This window comes from Phyllostomus discolor, chromosome 5 (assembly GCF_004126475.2).
Source record: "Phyllostomus discolor isolate MPI-MPIP mPhyDis1 chromosome 5, mPhyDis1.pri.v3, whole genome shotgun sequence".
In the NCBI taxonomy this organism is placed as follows: domain Eukaryota; kingdom Metazoa; phylum Chordata; class Mammalia; order Chiroptera; family Phyllostomidae; genus Phyllostomus; species Phyllostomus discolor.
Window position 1 is genome coordinate 150,788,827 of NC_040907.2, and position 20,140 is coordinate 150,808,966.

The 20,140-nt window shown below is 53.4% G+C and overlaps 1 long non-coding RNA gene across 1 annotated transcript; it reads left to right on the forward strand.

Moving 5' to 3' along the window:
- Positions 1–4,359: 4,359 nt before the first annotated feature.
- On the forward strand, positions 4,360–5,323 carry LOC118500885. The gene is made up of 2 exons (XR_004903467.1): positions 4,360–4,774; positions 4,950–5,323. It is a non-coding gene; the product is annotated as an uncharacterized LOC118500885 (long non-coding RNA).
- Positions 5,324–20,140: the final 14,817 nt, after the last annotated feature.

Consider the following 20,140-nt stretch of genomic DNA (forward strand, 5'->3'; position numbering starts at 1 on the left):
CACAGTGTGGAGAGGGTCTGGATGGCCACCAGGCTAGGCTGGCACACAGTAAGGCTGACAGAGATGCCATTGGGTGCACCTCTCACCCCCCTTCACAGCACCTGCTCCTGCCTGCCCTCAGCTCACTGCCTCTGGGGTGTGGGGAGGGAGAGTGAGGACGGTGGCTGGGGGACAGCAGGGGTTGAGGCAGATGTGCTGGGTCTGAGGTCAGAGACCAGAGGGCCAGTTCTGGTCTTGCATTCATTAGTACTGAGTATAACACTTAAGCAAACAATAATTATGGCACTCATTACAGATGCCAATGACTAATGAATATGAACTAACCATGAGAATAACTATTTGTTTTTAGTGCTTACTACGTGCTGGGCACTATGCCAAATGCTCTCTATGAACTCCCTTCTTTAATCCTCCTGGTCTTTGGAGGAAAGAAAGTACCATCAGTCCTGTTCTCAAAGAGGAGCTCTGTGAGGGCTTACGCGACTTGTTCAAGGTCACACAGCAGGCGAAGGGTAGAGGCTGGGCCTGGATCCTGCTGTGCGCACTCTGTGGGTCACAGGCTGGACGTTCATGCCATTTGTGAGGTGTGAACCTCTTTACCTCCCTGGACTTCCTTTTGCTCATCGGCAAAAGGATTTTAAATACTTTCACCCAATTACATCACAGGGTAGTGGTTAGAACTGATTGAATAAGGGATGTGACGAGTATTTGTAAGTTCCTCCATTATTCAGTCAATGGTGATTTACTGAGCCCCTTTCTCGTGCTGGCTGCTCTTCTAGGGACCCGAGATACAGCAGTGAACAGGAGAGGCAAGCTCCTGTCTGGGTGCCCCTGTGGGGTCCGAACTCCAGCGTGTGGGTGGGGTAGGGAGACACAAATGAACCAGTCAATGATGAACTGTGGTGATTTCTCATGGTGCTCCATGCTCTGAACAAAGACATGTGATGGGATGCACCCTACTCCTGGGCTGGTAGGAGGAGCCATCTGAGCAGGCCATGCTTGGAGTTGGAGCCTGCAGATGTGAGGACATTCTGGCCTGTGGCTGGAGACTGGAGGAGGAGGGGAGAATGGGACTAGAGAGAGACAGAGTGTCAGGCAGAGTCTGTGGGTGTTGGCGGGCAGTCTGGATGTTATTCTCAAGGCAACGTGAATCCGGTTGTATCAGTCAGAAACACATGTTGTGGAAAACTAGAACGGCAATGGCTTAAACAAATAGAAGTTTATCGTTCTTAGTGGTAGAGGAGCCTGCAGCCAGATGGCTGTTGATGCCGGTTCAATGTCTTGGCGGTGTCAGGACTGACACTCTCCCACTCTTCAGCCTGGCCCGGCTTGTTGTGAGTGGGTGTGGCTGCTGGAGGCATCGTTTCTCCATACGAGGGAGGTTCTTCTCACTTCTCAGTAACCAGAACCGCTCTTAGCTGCAAGGAGGACTGGACAAGGAAGTCAAGTTTGGGAATATGCTTCTGTGGCCCCAGAGGGGAGGTGGGAAGGAGAGCTGGGGCTGGAGGTTGGGTGCGGGCCAGCCAGCTGGTGTCTGCTGCATCTCAGTCACCGATGGGCACAGTGTGGTCCGGGTGGGGCCTGAGATGCTGCCCTCCAGAGAGGCTGATGTGGCTGCTCTGTCTGTCACTCACACTTTGAGGAACATAGTTGGATGCCACTGGAGAGTTTTAGGTAAGAAAACAGTTACCTTATTTCTATGGTTCACAGTGCAGGGGACAAGAAGGGACACAGGGCGGCCAGTTAAGGGCCCAGAGATTATGGTCCCTTGGGTTAGGGTGGTGGCAAGGGAGATGTTACCAGTGGGTGTTTTGGTTTTTTTTTTAGGATTTTATTTATTTATTTTTAGAGAAAGGGGAAGGAAGGAGAAAGAGAGGGAGAGAAACATCAGTGTGTGGTTGCCTCTCACATGCCCCCTACTGGGGGCCTGGCCCACAACCCAGGCATGTGCCCTGACTGGGAATCGAACTGGTGACCCTTTGGTTCACTGGCCTACCCTCAATCCACTGAGCTACACCAGCTAGGGCATGGTGGGTGGTTTTGAAATTTTTATTAAAAAATTGTGGTAAAACATACATAAATTATTGTTTAAACCATTTTTGATGTTATAATTCAGTGGCATTAAGTACATCCACAATGTTGTGCAAGTATGACAACCATCCATGTCCAGAACTTTTTCAGCATCCCAAACAGAAACTCTGTGCCCATGAAATAATAAATCCCTAACTCGTTCTCCCCACTCAGCCTCTGATAACCCCTAACCTACTTTTTGTCTCTGTGAACTTGACCTTTCCAGGTACCTCATGTGAGGAGTGTCACACAAGATATGTCACTTTGGGTCTGGTGTCTTTCACTTTGCATCACATCTTTGAGGCTCATCAACACTGTAGCATCGGAACCTTCTTCCCTTTGCAGGCTGAATAGTGTTCCACTGCGTGTGTAGACCACATTTTGTTCACGCACTCATTTGTCCGTGGACGTTCGGGTCGTTTCCACCTTCTGGCTGTTGTGAAAATTGCTATGAACATGGGTGTGCAAGTATCCGTCTGCGTCCAGCGGCGGGCTCGGAGGTGATGTGGAGGAGGACCATCGGAACTTGCTGAGAGTAGGAAGGAAAGTCAGGAAGAGAAGTAAAAATGACTCCTGGGTTTTTCTGCTTCGTGGCGACGGCGTTTATTAAGACGGGGAAGAAGTCGTAAAGGGCTCTGCAAACAGTAGGTAGTATCATTATTTTATTCATAATTGTTGTAAGGAGTTATCAGCTATGGAATTGCCCTAATAAAGGGACAGAAACCTCCCTTCAATAGCTCGTGCGTCTGGGGCCTGGGAGCACAGCTTCTGTGCCCCTTTGGTAAGTGCCCGATTTAAGTCGGAAGTTGCAGACTGCGGCCGGGACCAAATCCAGCCCACCACCTGGTCTCACACAGCCCGAGAGCTGAGAATAGTTTTCACAGTTTTAAATGTAAATGTGAAAAGAGACCATGTAGCCCTTTAGCTAGAACAGTTGTTCAGTTTTTCCTCTTGGCTGGGGGAACCTAAAATATTTACTATCCGGCCCTTCACAGAAAAAGTTTGCCGACCCCTTGCCTAAATTAATTGGTTTGGCTCGGACTGAAGAAGTGTGCTCACATGGAAATAAGACAAAACCCAGCCAAATCCCTCCCGCCACCGCTGCACAGCTGGCCGGCCTTGGTCCCCTCTTCCCCCACGGGTCTGTGCTGGGCACAGGGTACAACTCCACACCACCCGCCCAGCCCCCTCTGCGGGCCACTGGGGCTACCAGCCCCAGTCAGTTGAGACTGTGAATTGATTAATGTCACAGCAGCACTGTTTACCAGGAACAAGTGATTTATTCCGGCATCTAAATTTTAAATGGTGTCTTTGCTTCCCAGGAAGATGTCTGGTTTAGAAAATTGCCCATAATAAATGCACGCAATAAATCCATTATTTGGAACCCAAGGAAAGGTATTCAAGTTTTACAAGGGAAGATCAGTTTCTCCTCACCCTCCCTAGAGATGTGTTATGTAAATAGTTTAAAACAATGGTTTGAATGGGTGCTAAATTACTGACTTGCTAAAATGCAGTCATGGCTCTTATTTTTCCAATTAATCATGCAAAACAAAATCCATTTGCTGGTATCTCCCTAGCGAGGCCTCCTCTCGGCTCCTCAATTACCCAGGAAGCCTTGGCACTCGCGCCACCCGACAGGCTGAGTGGTGCAGAGAGGGAGGGTGTCTGTGGGGCGCGACCTGTCCCCTCAGGGGCCCCAGCTTTCGGGCCTTAACAGTCAGCCTCCCCCAGGGTGGCCCTGCGTGTCCTCGCCTGCTGCCGCCGGGGTGCTGTGGCCTGGTTCTCCTGCAGGTTGCAAGGCTCTTGAAGTTCTAATTCTCTCAGCACCCAAGGGCCTGGATCCTAAGTAAGAGTCAGCTTCGGCCCCAGGCTGTGCCTCTTTCTTGAGACTCCAGGACCCAGGGTTAGGTCTAGACTCCGGGCATGCTCCCACCCCTCCTTTTGGTGCCTTTGGTGAGATTTCTAGCAGGCCGATCTTGGCCAGCATCAAACCTCTTCACTGGGGAACTCCTTTCCACACCCCTCTTGGAGGGTGCAGGGCTTGGGCAGGAGGCTTTTTGCCTCCTTTGCAGATTTACTCCCCTGCTCCTCAGTAAGCCCTTCTGCGTACCCAGGGAGACTGGGAGCCACGGTCTCAGTCAGGCCACAGGAAGTCCGGGGCAGTGAATGTCTACTCGCCTCACCTTCGAGTAACCAAGAGGGGTTCCGAGGGTCTTCCCCTTCTCCCCTGCTGAGAACATTGGTCCCAAAGTGATTTGCTGGTTCACCAGGTGGAAGTGGCTGGCAGCACTTGGGATACACCAGCAAGCAAATCAGAAAAAGACCGCTGCTCCGAGGGAGAGGGTTAAATTCTGCTCTGGATACAGCGCAGTGCTGGGGGACCCAGAGGCGGAAGGACAGATCGCTGTGCTCTGGGAAAGGCTTCGTATGGGAAGAGACATCTGCTGGGGTCTCGGATGCTGACTGGGAGTCGCCAAGGCTCACAGGGGCGGGGTTGAGGAACAGATTCACCAGGGTTTTTTGCAAATAGATCAGCTCCAGGAGGAGTCACTCAGGGAAAAGGGCACCTGTAGGGTGAGCTGGGGACACCAAGGGACTTCGAATGCTGCACAGAGGATTTTGGACTGTAAACGAGGCATTTATAGCCTCATTTTCAGGGACCCCAGTAGTGAGCAACCAAGGAGAAGCCATTCACAAAGATGTCAAGGTGAGTGGCGCCCTCTACAGGTGTGTCCTGCCACTGTTCTTGTCCCCTGGTTTATGGTCCTTCCTGTCTCCCCATTGGTGGCTGTGCCGGTGGTGGCCGTGGGGGGCACCCTGACAAGCTGTCTCATCTCCCACCTTTCTTTCGATCACACTGAATAAACTTCTCTCCTTCCTAGGTGCCTACACACCACACCTCCCGATTTAGGACCAGAATTCATTAGCACCTGCTTTGTTCTCTCTCTGGGCATCTTCAAGAGCCTGGACAATTCCCTGGGCCCCTCTTTCTCCTCCTCAAGGTCGTTCTCTGTATACAGTGTTTCTAACAGTGAGCTCAGCCCCAGTGCTGGGGGCTCTGACACTGCAACAGGTGGGGATGTGACCAGGTGTCCTCAAGTTTGGTCCTTGGCCCGGGCATCATCCTGTTGAAAGTCAATGCAGACTGCACCTCAGATTCCTGAATTTGAATCTCCAAGAGTGGGGCCTGGAGCCAGCCTTCTGGACACACCCATCTCTGCAGCGGTTCTTCTGTATGTAAAATTGTGAGGGCCACTGCATGAAAGAGAAGCCCTTTAACATTTTGGGTACCTGGGGAGAGCTTTTCTTGATTGGACTTTATGCATTTAGCACCCAAGGGGAGTGGAACCTTGGGTGTGGCCTCTGCCTGCTGATGTCACCGTCTCTATGGTCACTACCATGAGGCTGGAGTTCCTGGTGGACAGGGCGAGTCCCTCCCACTTAAGACTACATTTCCTTCCCGGGCTTCCCGCCCTAGGGCCCCGGTTCTTCCTGATGCCATTCTTCACACGTCTGAAGACCGCGGCTGCATCAGGATCCTTGAATGTTTTGACCAGTCTTTATCTATAGGGTCTGGCACAAATAACACCCCCTTTTTTAAATTTCAAACTGTCTCATTACAAAATCATTAGCATGTAATTCTGTGACATAACAATGTCATACTCAAAGCATACCATATGACATTTTAGGTGAAATGTTCAAATTAAAACTATAAATTACTACACCCACATCATCACCCTCCCAGCCACACTCACACAGGTGTTACTCCTGCGGGACCCTGTGTTAGGATCTCTGCTCCCTGCGCTCTCTTGAACGCTGACTCTGTGCTGTGAGCTTGCGCTGCTCCCTCATTTGCTCCTCCCAGCATTCACCTTAGGTTGGCTTTATTACCCCCAGTTTACAGGTGAGGAAATATGGGCCCCAACAGGTGAAGAGACTTTTTTCTAATGTTGCATGACTAGTTTGTGCCAGAGCTAGGATTTGAAACCAAGTTTGGCTAGGACACCAAAGCCAGAGCTATAGTAAAATTCCCATTTTACAGATGAAGAAACTGAGGCTTAGAGAAGTCTAGAACCTACCTATAATACACAATATCAAGTGGTAGAGCTGGGATATGACCTCAGAGACTGTATTTTTAAAAATTTTTTAAAAAATATATTGATGAGAGAGAAAGAAACATTGATTTGTTGTTCCACTTATTTATACATTTACTGCTTCTCATGTGCCCTGACTGGGGATCGGGCTGGCAGCCTTGGCGTGTCAGGGTGGTGCTCTAACCAACTGAGCGACTGAGCCACCTGGCCAGGGCTCAGAGCCTGTCATCTTAATCTTTTTGCCCAATACTGCCTTCCCACATAATAGCCATGCTGATATCAGAACCTCTGCTGCCTAATACCAGGGCTGGCAGGCACAGGGTAAGCAGCCACAAGAAACATAGGTTAATATTATCACCAATATTATTCTTAGAACTGACATTGCTCCTACCTAATGTGAAATGCACGTAGTCGCACATAAATTTATGGAGAAATACACCCATTATACCAAAGAGAATAAATTTGCAAACTTGAAATATAAGATAACTGAAATTGCTGTTGCTGGGGAGGGGATGGCTGGCGCCATTCAATGCCCCTGGTGTTTGTTGAGCGCTTATTGCACACTCAGAAGAGGGCCCCTGGGTCTGATCCTACCGCCGGCTGCTCGTCATGGACCCCCCTTCCTTACAGACTTGGATTTCCTGCAGGTATTGGGTGGCCATGGGCTTCGTGACCCCTTCCTCATTAACGAAGGCCAGATGTTAATTATCCCAATCTCTCACCCCTGATTGCAAATTAGCATTTTAACCGGGAGCAGGTTTGGCTGCCTGCCTACTGCTAAAGTAGGTGCTGATGTAAAGGAAAGTGGTTTATTTTCAGGTGCCAGTCACGTGAAAGATGGGGGACTCACATCTCAAAGGCCATCTCCCCCTCTCAGTGGAGCCAGAGGTTTTTGCACGGAGGGAGAGGGGTCAGAACGGAGAGATCAAGGCGGGGGGTTGGGAAGTCCTGTGCCCCCCTTATCAGCACAGCCCATTCCGATAAGGACAGTGACGGTCCCTGTGCGTCATCCTGGCTTCACGGTCACCCTGGCTCTGCTGTCGGAGGTCAGCAGACCTCCCGGAGCAGGGGCGTCTGAAGGTCCGAGTCCGTATCTTGTGGAGTTAGTTCCTAGGATTCTTATACAAACAGGCCATTCATCTACAAGCTCCGTATTAGCCAGAGTCCCCACTTAAAGAAGCAACGTCAGAAGAAGGGTTACAGTTTCCCACTGCTACAGCCTCACCCAGGGAGGTTTTATACGTGTGATACAAGGAGAGGCACTGGGAGCAGTTACATCAGACAGTTTCAAGGTGCGCGTGGGGAGAGGCAGGTGATTCTAATGTGCACTCAGGGCAGGTTAAACTAATTATAAGAATTCTGGTCTTCTTGCTAGTGGTCGCCTTACGTCTGGGCACGTGACGCAGTGCGGGCCAATGAGGCATCAGGAGACGAGTGCGTAGGGAATATAAAGGGAACGCCTCTTCGTTTCCGTTCTCAGGGCTCCGCTCTCCACACTTCGCTCCTTTGTGGTGGCTTTCCGGCACCAGAGGTTCCATGACACCAGCTGGGTGCCCTGCGGATGCCAGGGGGGCGAGTCTCTGAGGGGGAATTGGGCCCTGGGCAGATAGGGTTCTTGGCTTCACGCAGGAAAGAATTCAAGACTCAAGCCAGACGAGAGGTTAGAGGGGAAGCAAACTTATTAAGCAGAGGGGCCAAGCAAGAAGAGCCAGTCTGCAGAGTGGCAGACTCCTCACAAGAGAGGGGAGAGAGACCTCCCTGCCCCCAGGTGTCTCAAGAGGTTAAACTTATTTCTGCTCGTAGTTTCTGTGGAAAATTGCTAGCATGGGGAAATAGAGAGTGGGAAAAAACGTTAGGATGAACTTTGCCCTTTACAAGGTATTGCAGGAATTTTCTTTGTCCGGAAGATCCTCATGGTCGGCTTGCATCTCCGATCAGCCAGATCCCACGTGCCGGCCACCGACTGGGCTTCATTTGACTGGAGTCCATTTACATAGGCCTCACGCACCTGTCCTGCATTCTGCAGTGCAGTTCGGTTCGGACTCTGTCTACCTGGAGTTCCTCTCAGATTCCGCTGGTAGAGAGCTAGGTGCAATGAGGCTCCCCTCCACCCCCACTGTGGACACTGATCCTAAATCCAGGGTGTTACCTCTGCTTCTCGCCTATAGGCTATAAACTGGAAGTTCTCACACCCCCTCGTTGGGTTCGATTAATTTGTTACAATGACTCAGAACTCAGGGAACGTTCCTGTGTAGGTCACCGGTTTGCTGTAAGAGGCAACAACTCAGGAGCAGCAGGTGGAGGGCGGGGCTGGCGAGCACCAGCCACCCTCCTGGCACTGCTGCGTGCTCCCTGGGGGCTCCCTGAACCCTGCTGCTTGGACTGTTCTTTTCTTGTTTTAAAGGAGGGCTTCATCTCGTAAGCACGACTGACTTACTCGTTAGCAGCTGGTGATTGCCCTCAATCTCCAGGCCCTTTCCCCCTCAGGAGGGTGGCTGGTGGGACTGACAGTGTCACCTCTCTGATCCCATGGTTGCTTCCCCCGGCAACAAGCCCTCATGTTGTGGTTGGTAATCTAGGGGCTTTCCAAAAATCACCTTACTGACAAACGCAGGTGGAGCTGAAAGGGCGTTATTACAAACAGCAAAAGATTCCCCTTTTACCTTTATGACTCTTATTATGTAGAAAGTTCCAGGGTTTGTTTTTTTTGCGTTCTCTGCCAGGAATAGGGACAAAGACCAAACATGTATTTCTTACTGTGCCCCACGATATCACGGGGGACCTGGGGAAGTTCTGACGTCCCTGAAGACAAAGGATACAAGGATGCCTTCCTGTCTCTGGGTGTCACCATGTGGGAGCAGGCCGTCTGTCCGCGCGCCGGCCCCAGGGCTGCGAGGGGCAGAGCTGGAAGGAGGCCAAGGGAAGCCGATCCAGAGCCCTGATGTTCTCCAGCCTCTAAATTAACGTCGTCTGGAAGAACCCTGCCTGCGGGTGTGCTGTCCTGCGAGATGCTTAATGGGGACACATTCTGATAAACGTGTTGTCAGGTGGTTTCGGAGTCCTGCCGTGCGCAGGAGCCCCATCCAGCACCAGAGAAGACGGTGCCATTGGGAGAGGCAGTGCACACGAGGGGTGTGGGCACAGCAGGCAGCTGGACAGAACAGACATGAGCAGGGTAGGAATGATCGGCCGGTGCAGAAGGTCACTAGGGCAGAAGCCCAGGGTGCCCAGCAACAGAAAACATGGGGAACACAAGTACTGTGGGGTGAGACCTCACCCCCAGGTTGACCTTTCCTCCCCTAGCATGTAGCTGGTTGTGTGGTTCAGACCCCTGCCGTTTCACGTCACAGGTCATGCAGTTTAGACCCCCCCTGTCTGTTCCGTCCCTACGCATCACTAGTCATGGGGGACCTCCCCTTAGAGGAGGAGCAGGGGGCTGGAGAACTGCCCCAGAGGACTCCTGTACGAGCCCCTGCACGACCCCTCCCTTAAGTATTGAGCCCTGACTGGCATCAAATAACCCCAGGAACAAAGCCTTGGGGCTGTTGACCACAGAGACGGAGCTTTGGCCAAACGAGAGGTAACATCGAGGGCTCAGTTGTATTTCGGCCCCAGGCCCTTGAAAGCAGCACAACCAGACCAGTACCACGGCAGACATCAGAACCAGCTGCCCTGACTAGTGACCCCCTCTCCTGGCACCGGCCCATCAGTGGAGACCACGACCCTGAAAGGACACCCCTGGAAAGCTGGTGAATGTTCTGTTGGGATCCTTTCCTGAGACCTCCCCCAAAGCCCCTGCCTTTGGAGAACAGATAAAACCCTTTAAGACAAAGGACCAAGTGTATTTATATTCATTTTCTTTCTCTCTCTCATTTTGCAGTTGCTTCTTTTAAACATTCGAATTAAGGTGGGGGGAACATGAGGAAGATCACATGACAGAGGGAGAAAGCAAGTTCGGCATCACCACAGACAGGAGAGGAACGTGTTGCGCTGATGCCGTTACGACTGTGACGGCTACATCGCTGGGTTGATAGCAGTTGCTCAGCTCCATTCTGATCTGCTGGGGCCACCATGGACTGAAACGTCACTGTACTGTGCACAGCTGTAATGTGTCCTTATTTCCTGGTGCTGCTTTGTGCTGGGACTTCTGTTACTTACAGCTCATGGCATTCCTAGTTGTTTTGGTTCCTACAGAGCTTGCAGTGCTGCTGGGGAGACCAGGAACACACCAGGTCTTCTTGTGAAGTCACCCCATGAAGCAAGGAGTCATGTAGCACCAACCCCACTGTCACAGGCACCAGGAGGCGGGAGAGAAGGGCAGGCTCGGTGGAAGCTGCCGCGTGTGGGAAGAGTTCGTGGAGAAGCAGGAGGGGAGGTGACGAGTGGGCAGACTTGGGATCACAGAAGTGACTCAGACCTTGGGCTCTGAAGCCTGCCTCTGCCACTCACCGACGGTGAGACTTGGGGAGGCCGACGTAACCCCCCTTGGCCTGACTTTCTCATTTGTTAAGGGAGGATAATCATAAGGCCTAAATCATGGGGCTCTGTGAAGATCTGAAAAGATACTTAGCATGGTGTGTGGCACATGGCAAGCTCTCAAAAAACAACAAAACAAAGCAAAAAAAAAAAACCCAACAAAACCCAACAACCCACCAAGCCAAAAAACCTTCGAGGTGGTTGTTATTCCTGAGGCAGGAATCGCTGCGAGGACCCTGGCTGCAGCCACGTTCCTGCCGCCCGTCCTTTACCAGCTAGAGCCTTTTCGTCCCTCCGCAGGTCTAGGCATACCTGCCGCAGGTGTGTTAAAGAAACCCACTGGCAAAGCAGGTCTTTTTTGGGGGTGCTTCTATTTCTTCTTGCCTGTGGTATGTCCTTGTTCTCCATGGTTCTGGGTTCTACCTCTGAACCCAGACGCCCCCCTTCATATAGATCCTGAGTGGGTCCCCAGACTGATGCCTTTTTTCCACCATGAATTTGGACTCGTTTGTCTTATAGACCTCGAGGCACCCATTCTGACCTGCCCCATCGGGATGCCCTGAGGATGAGACCTTCCTGGGGTAAATTGGTCATGGTGGCTCCGAGCCTCCTAGTCCTTCCCCGGAGCACCCGGCAGCGGAGGACTGCGAACTGCGGGAGCCTGCTACGGCGGGAGACGCACCTGAAGCCTCAGGTCCGATCTTTAATTTATGTGGATTTCATAGCTGGCTCCCTGACTTTGACAGGTCATTATAATATAAAAACTTTATATTAACTTACCATCAGGAAAGAATACAAAGACCTTCCACAGCTGCCCTCTTGATTAATGCATGGGCAGCAGGCACCACGGCTCTAGCTATTTTGTAGTATTGGGCTGAACTGAAAAAGATCTCACTGCCCAGCAGGTTAGCCTCTGTCTTCTGCCCAAGGTTACAGTGTGTCAGAACCTCAGATCCCTGTGACACTGTGGCTGTGCAGGGCAACAGTTCTTTTCCAGCCAGCTTTGGGTAATTGTCGATGAAAGACACCTGGAGTAGTATCAACGTGGCGGGTATAGCAGCGGGTGTAGCAGGTCCGGGCTCCTGTTTGTAGGCCAGGCAGCCCAGGAAATGCCGAGAAGTCATGCCTCGGCCAGATGGTGTCTCCTGCTGCCCCTCCAGGTCTTTGACTGGCTTGTCCCTGCTTCTCATCTCGTCTCATTCACAGTAGTTTAGTCCTGCAGCCTGTATCTATCTGCCTCTACCCTTTGTGTCAGATAGGACACACATGAGAGCGCAGACCCAGATAGACAGTGGCTTAACCAGAATGACACCGAATCATCTCAGTAGGAAGTCTGCTCCAGAGTTGATGAGCAACTCAAAAATGTCAACAAAGACCCAGGCTCTTTTTCTCTCTCTGCTCAGCAATCCTCACTGTGCTTGCTTTCCTTAAGCTTATGACCTTTTGATGATAAGATAGCTGCCACAGCTCCAGCCATCATGTCCTCGCACAACCACATTCAAGGCAGGAAGGAGGAGGAAGGGGTAGTTTCTTCCATGAAGTGTCTGCCTCTTTTATCAGGAAGTAACAAGTCTTTCAGCAGATTTGATTTTTCTCTTGTTGGCTAGAAGTGTAGCATGACCTCAAGGGAAACTGGGAGAGTGAGAATCTGGGGAAAGCAAATGAGGTTACTGCATTGGCCTGAGCCCAGCTGGGACTCATCTCCTGGGGCTAGAACAGAACCAGGGGAAGAAGAAGGGGACGTGGCTTTAGGGCAGGCACCAATGGTGTCTACCACGGTCTTCCTAATTTCCCGTGTCACCATCAACCTGCTGGCTCAAGAGGCTGGGTGCACTCCATGCCTGCTTGAGGAGCCAGAGGCTCTGGCAAAGGGGTGGCACTCTTCCTGTGTGTGGTCACGCCGTCCCGTCTTGCTGCTGATGTCTGCTCCGAGGTCTGTTATAAAACCTGTCAGAAGGAAGGCGCACGCCCTGCCCACTTGCAGGACACAGACCAGTGGGATGGCGGCGGCTCTCCCCGCAGCGCGTCTCGAGGACCGCTGACTCTTGGGAAGGGATTTTTCTGAAGAGAAACGGCTGACCTTTAGCTCTCACACCAAATTACTCCCCAAATCAAATTTGGGTAGAATGACTGCCCCTAAAATTGGCTGTTGTTATAGATGAAGAATTCCATGAATCTGCACTGCTCCCCTGGGGGTGGGGGGCATGGCTGCTGGGCTGACTCTTCAGCTGGATGCTGAGGTTTGAGCCCCTGCATGGCCAGTGTGACCTCAGGCAAGCGTCTGCTTCTCTCACCTGAGCAGGAGACATAATAGCCGCCCACTGGGTGGGCTGTGAGGAGGAACCAAAGCACTTTAAAGGGAGAAGTCTGCAGGGCTTCATGGGGCTGTAGTTACCTCTTGCCTTCCAGCCTTCTTGCATGAGCACATTTTCAATTATATATTTGCATTTGAACTTGGCCACCTGCTGGCTGACTAACTTTGTTAGAAATCAGCTGCATGGCCCATTTGGGAGTACAGCTCATTGGCCTTTTTGCCTGGTTTTAAGCTTTTCCAAAGAGCTGGTGTCAGGTCTCCAGCTTCTTGATTTGTGCGTGTCTGTGAGAGGCTTTTCCCCTCTTTTCTTTCATTGCTATTTTTTTCTTTTATTGTTGAGGTAAAATTTATATCCAGTGAGGTCCACAAATTTTTATGTGTACTGTGTAGTCTGTGCATTTTTCCATGTGAATACAGCTGTGTAAGTGCCAGCCAGGTGAGGCTATGAAACATTCCCGCCAGCCCAGAAGGCTCCCGTGTCCCCCTCCCCACCGCAACCCCGCAGCCCCTCTGCCCTGCCCCGCCCTGTTGACCCAGCCTGTCCTCACATCACTCAGGAAATGTCCTTGAGCGTCGTATGAAGTGGTGTCACATACCCTGAACCTTGCATTGTCCCCTCAATACCTTCACTTCTATTTTTCTTATCCTGAGCAGCTTTATCAGCCACCCTTTCCGGAGGGCAGAGCTTCCTTCTAGCACATCACCTGTGGCCATCTGCTTTTGTCCCTTGAGATGGGCAGACCTCTCCGATTTGCCTCCTTTAGCAGGGGGTTCCCAGGACATGTGGAGGCCTCCAGTGACCCCCACATGGGCCTCTCCTCCCTCTTCCGGCTCCCTGAGCAGCTGCGAGGCTTTGACAGCTTTTGCCACCGTGGGCACCAAGGAGCTGGGCTGGGCTGGGGCCGGGCACCCTCAGCTCTAAAGTGAGGACAAGCTGGGGGGCCCTGAAATAGGGCCTGGAGGGCCCCGTCTTGTCAGGGGACAGGAGAGGCTGGGGGACCTAGGGGGAAATGCGTGAAGTTGGAGACCCAAGAGAGGTCTGTACCACTGGGGATGCTCTCAGTTCCCAGGGCTGCCGGCTGGCCGTTCCCAGGTGGGGTGAGTTAGGCATTGGCCTGGGCCTCCTCTCAGAGAGAGCGAGGGGGTGGGCTCTCCGGCAGGAACCCACACCTGCCGACGGACAAGGCTGACCCGATGTGCGGCGGGGCAGGAAGTTTCCTGTCACCTGCCTGCGGCCATGCCACATCTTCCCTTATTGGCTCACGTAGTGGCATTCACTGGGGCCCCCTGTGTGTGCCAGGCACTGTGCTGGGGACACCAAGGGTGTTAACAGACCACAAGGTCTCTCAGCCCAAGGGCCTGTCTAGACCAGGCTGCAGATGGGCGGCCCATGGGGACCCAGATTTGGCCCTCGGGTGTGCTTGTGGTGGGCCCCCACCTAGTTTAAAAGTTGGAAATGGCCCATGGAAATCTGATTTCTGGCTTCTCTTGACAAACCCGAAGAGCTGGCAACCCTGGTCTATACTCCTGCCTGGAGGCAGCTGGTACAACCAAGATGCGTGCTCCTGGCCCTGCCCTCCTGGGTGGGCACACCTGGTCCTGTTGGCCGCAGTCCCCACCTCTCCCTATGGTGTCATGTCTGGTCTTTGTCACTCAGGGCTTCTCCACTGGCCCTGGTAGACACTCAGGCTACTTTGGAGGGAGGGTTCAATGCAGGCTTCATGGAGGAGGGTGGCGGGTCTTGCTCCCCGGTTAGTAGGTGTGCCCCTCCAAGTCTCCTGCCCCTCAGGGTGGACATGTCCATCGGATCCTTCCTGAGAGAGGGTTTGCAGCGTGTGTGGGGTGGGGGGTGAGTGGGAGAGTAGATACTGAGGTGAGACACCAAGGCCCATGGAAGTGGTTCTCAAAGCATGAGCCACCTGCATCAGAATCACCTGGAGAGCTGGTTCCAAACGCAGACCAACTGCAGCAGACTCTGGGGGAACTCAGGTAATGGCTGAGGTCACTCACACCTGAGGACCACAGAGAAGAGGAGGCTGGGGCTTAGAGGGCTGAGAGGTGGGACACACAGCGTGGTTTCTAGGGCAAAGTGGCCACCCCTCCACCTAGCTGCCTGTGGAGGCTTGTGCACACACTCTCCGGGGTGCAGCTGAGGCCTCCACGCGCTGGCACGAGAAACACTGCCTGCAGCCCTGCCCCCACCCCTGCACCTGGAGGAAAGGTCACGCTTGCCTTTGCCAAACCCTGTCATTTCCCGGAATATTGGAACTGTCCCTTGGGCAAGGGGCCAACTCCAGGGAAGGGCCAACTTGTCCCCCCTTCACCCTCTCAGCCAGGTGGCCCGACAGTTGCTGGGCTCTGGCCAAGGGGCCAGAGCCATGGCCCTGTGCAGGGAGTGGTGATGGGTTCCAGCAGTGGAAGCTGTCCTGAGTGGGGGCAGGGCAAGGGCCCTGGGCTGCTTTTCCCTTTGGAGCCTCCACTGTGGTGGTGGGAGGTGCAGGCTGGGGTGGCCAGGGCAGCGCTGTGGGGCGAGGCAGAAGGCACTGGCTGTCATGGTCTCACAAGTGAAGGGGAGGGGCCCTGCGAGGGAGGGTGTGCCGAGGGGGAGGTGCCTGGGGAGCTAAACGTGAGGAGGGCACCCTGCACATGCGAGAGCCTGAGGTGGGAACTTCCTTCAGCATCCTCTCACCCGCCTTCCCCGGTCCCCGTCTGCACCCCTGGTTGCCGCACTTGAGGGGCCCGTGTGATGTGCCGGGATCGTAGGTGCAGGAGGGCAGCACAGGGCATCGGGAGCCCTCTTGTCTCTGGAACAAGACCACTGGTCCTCAGCCTTGGCCGTGATGTTAGGAGCCCCTGGAAGCTTTACAAAATCCTGCTGTCTAGCCCCCCACGAGGTTCTGATTGAATTGATCGGGATGCAGCCGGCCGCTGGGGTTTCTAAGGCTCCGCACGGGACTCCAGGGCGCAGCGGAGTGTGAGAAGCTCGGATCTCGACTGTGCAGGGCAGGCGTTGTTCACTGGTTTTCCCTTCACTGGTTTGCAGACCACCAGGCACGACCCGGACTTCCACGGGCAGTGTAAGAAAACACGGCCTGCAGCGGATGGGGCGGGAGGGGCGTGGAAAGCAAGCCCCAGATTCACGTTCCCAGCTTGAGCCAGATGCATCGTGGATGTTGTTTAACAGCCAGCCCTGGGAGGTGAGAGCTCTGAGCTCAGTGTGCACCTGAGGAGCCTGGGTTCTGGCCGCCTTGGTGACGCTGCCCCTGGGGAGAAGCTGCGGGACGGCAGGGCCCAGAGTGTGACAAGCGAGGGAAGGCAGGAGAGCCAGCACTGTTGTTGTTCGGGTGATTTTTCTCACAAAACACCTCAGGGCTCAGCTGGGAGAGGAGAGGGTTTCGCCAGGAATGGAGGCCCCAGCTCCCTCGGGCCCGCAGGGCAGAGGAGGGTGGGGGCAAAGGCTATTCTCGTTTTTCCTCTCCTGTCAGATTCTGGTTGGCTGTGGCCTGAGCCAGCGGCCCCAAGTAATTTTAAAGTACCAATCTCTCCCTCTCCTTTAAGCTAAATAGGTGACCAACACAGGGCCCACAGGCTGAATCTGGCCCTCCACCTTTTTTTATCCGGCCCAGCACCTGGTTTCTACCTGGCGGCAGCACCGAGCTCTCGCTTAACTGTTAAGGAGTAGTTACATGTATACGGTCCTAAAGTTACATTCGGCCCTTTGAAGGCAACCACGAGGCTGAGGTGGCCCCCGGTGAACATGAGTTTGACACCCCTGACCTAAAGCAAGTTGAATAGTGTGATAAAAAGTGGGAACCCCCTGCCCCCACCTGCAAATGAACATTTGAGGACACACACACACACACACACACACACACGTGGCTGTGCCGGAGTTGCTGCATTTCACTAATTAGGTCGTTGGATTCAACCAGAGAGCACTCAGGGAAGGGGAAACGGGAGGCTGTTCAGTCAGTCCCGATATGTTTCGGTTACTGAGTAACTTTGTGGGGAGTCGGCCCCAGCATCCTGGCAGACCCTCACTTGTGGCAGACAGACAGGAAACACCCTGAAGACATAGAGGGAGCATTTGTGGTGAGGCCAGGAAGATACTGAAAGCTGCCGTTTGATGGGGAACTCTGTGCAGAATGACAGCCACACGGGCTCCCCAAACCCGCGACAACGCCGCGAGCAGCTTTGTGCGGCGGTGGCACAAGCTGACTGCATTCTGCCACCAGCTCCTGCTGCTTTTTCACGGCGGGCCGGCAGGAGCTGCGGGCTGAGAGAGAGCCCAGGCCACTTCCTGGCTGCCCCACCTTGGGCCGGGGCCTTGGGGCCCCCCCCCCCCCCCCCCCCCCACCGTGCCCTGGTGTCCTCACAAACACCCCGGGGACTTCCACTTACATCCAGTATGGAGTAACGGGGATTAGATTTGCTCTTCAACCTGAAAAAATTAAAAACAAACAAATCAAACACATGAAACAATGGTCTTTAAGACACCGCACGTTAGGCCACAACGTTGAGGGACCCCAGACCACTGAGTATCTCTGCTTGCTGCCTTGCGAGACTTTCTGGGTCCTGGCCCAGGGGAGGGGGCCAAGGCCAGCAGGGGAGGGAGAGATGGGAGTGTGCTGTGTAAGGCTCTCACACTTGACAAGAAGAGGTACGATGTCACTTGAAGGTCGACGGTGACGAGTTCAAGGTGTGTGTTATAACTGCTAGAGCAGCCGCTCAATAGCAAAGGGGTAGAGCCGACAAAGGGGACGAAATCGAAGCGTCATAAATAATCCAAAAGAAGGCGAGAAAAGGGGAGAAAAAGCAGATGGAACAGATAGGACACGGACAGCAAGGTGAGGGCCTCGAGCAGTCCCCATGTCAATAACTGCATTAAACGTGAAGGCTCTAAAGATCATTTAGAGATTTTCGTGTATTTTAGATGTTAACCCCTTATCAGAAAGCTGGTTTGCAAATATTTCCCCCCTTCCATTGGTTGTCTTCCCATTTTGTTGTTTCCAAGAAACACACTTTAAATATACAGACACAAGTGCATTAGGAGAGGAAGGGTGAAAAGAGACACACACCACGCCAGCACTCCTGAAACAGCCACAATGGCCGCGGCCGCATCAGCCAAGGCGGGTGTTAGAACACAGCACACCGCCAGCGTGGCCTGCATCTGTGCATCCCCACCTCGTCTGTAATGTAGGAAACCGTGCCCTCTGCCTCGCTGGATTTTGGTAAGAACCAAGTGAGGCAGTGTCTGGCACAGTGCTTTGTCGACTGTAAAACCTAATACAGGTGTCATTAGAGCTTAATTATTAGAAATCAGACTACCTGAATCCTTATAAAGAACCAGGCCGCTGGGGCAAAAAAACCTGGTTTTCAGAAGAAAAAGGAAAATACCACACAGTGGCTTCGGGGAGGGCAGGGGCGGCCTGGCTGGAGCCGCTGGGGCCCAGAAGCACCAGGGCCCTCGTGCCTGGCCCGGCACTCTCGGCCCCGGCGAGTTCACCGGAACCTGCAGGAACAGGGGGCCTCCCTCCGCTGCAGGAGGAGAGACAGGCCTGGACCGAGGAGAGCCTCAGTCCCGTGAGCCCAGGAGCTCTGGGGATCCCAGCAGGTGCTTGGCTAGAAAGAAAAGCACAGCCGTATCATATGAAACCCTTGGTGAGCCTGCTGTCATTTCTGTCTCACCTGGTTGGGACTCATACCATCACCTCCTTTTACATTTAAGGGATGGAGGCCCCACACGACAGAGCCATTAACCCACTGAGTCAGAGAATAGACCCACGAAGACCAGGGCAGAGCCCATGCCTTCAACATGACCCTCACTGCAAGGTGAGGTACTGGGAAGGTCTCAGCCAGTAGGTTGAGCAGAGGGCTACAGTGGGCTCCACTGGAGGGAAGGGGTTGGGTGCGGAGGTAGGGCAGGCCCTCCCAGCATCAGCCTCATCCACCCCTCCCCCACCGCCTCCCCCTCCGCCCCACCCCTGCCTCCCCCTCCCTGTGGTCCTTCCCTAGCAGGAGCCAGCGGGTGAGGAGTGGGAGCAGCCAGCTGGAGGTGAGGGGATACCTCTGGGGCTGTGCCACGGGCTCCTGGCTGCTCTCCAGACAGGAGTCTCAGCCCTGTCTCCACGTCACATAGAACCTTGTGCTTTTCTTTTTTTTTTTTTTCTGGTGGTGGTTTTTTGGTCTAAAGAACGGGATAAAAGTACTGACCTCTGGTAGTTGTCCCAAGGTTCTGTGTGAGGCAGTTTTGAATAAAATGCGGGGCTGCTCTTATCTCTTCTCTCTGTCCTCCCCACTCCTGACCTTGCTGTCCCCTCGCTTACTCAGCGACATTTGTCCTCTGTGGCTTCACAGCCCTGGAGCCTGTGGCTCTGCCCTGCCGCAGGGCAGGTAGAAGGGCCCTCAGAGGCAGTGCCAGTGGTGAGAGGAGGGCCTGGGGAGGGGAGGGCAGGAGGGCAGGTGAGACTGAGTACTTCCAGTGTTTCATCAGTGGGTGTTTTTAAAATCGAGGTGAAATTCACTGACCGCTTCAAAGCACACAAAGCGGTGGCATTTGGCGCCTTCGCCATGCTGTGCAACCAACCACCCTTGTCTAGTTTCACAATGTTCTCGTCACCCCAGAAGGACACCTGCATCTGTTAGGTGATAACTTCCCTCCCCCCTCCTCTGGCAAGCACTAACCCACGTTCCCTTCCCATGGGTTTGCCTGTCCCAGTCATTTCTATGACTGGGGGTCATACGGTACGTGACCTTCTGTCACTGGCTGCTTCCGTGTAACACCATTTCCAGGTTTATCCAGGTGGGGGCACCCGTGAGCGCTCATTCCTTCTTACGGCGAGCAATGTGTCACTGTGGGCACAGACTCCAGCGGCCGTTCCATTCACCCGGCGACAGGCAGTTGGGCGGTTTCCACCTTTAGGGTTGTTGTGGGCGGTGCTGCTGTGACTGTGTGGACACGTGTCTCCTGGTACCTGTTTTCGGTCCTCCTGAGCACACACCTAGGAATGGAATTGCTGGGTCTTGCGGTGATGTCATGTTTCACTTTGGAGAAACTGCTGAACCGTTTTCTACAGTGGCTCTACCTGCCACAGTTTCAAGATTATGTTATTCTTTTTTTAAAAAGATTTTATTTATTTATTTTAGAGAGATGGGGGAGGGAGGGAGAAAGAAAGGGAGTGAAACATCAGTG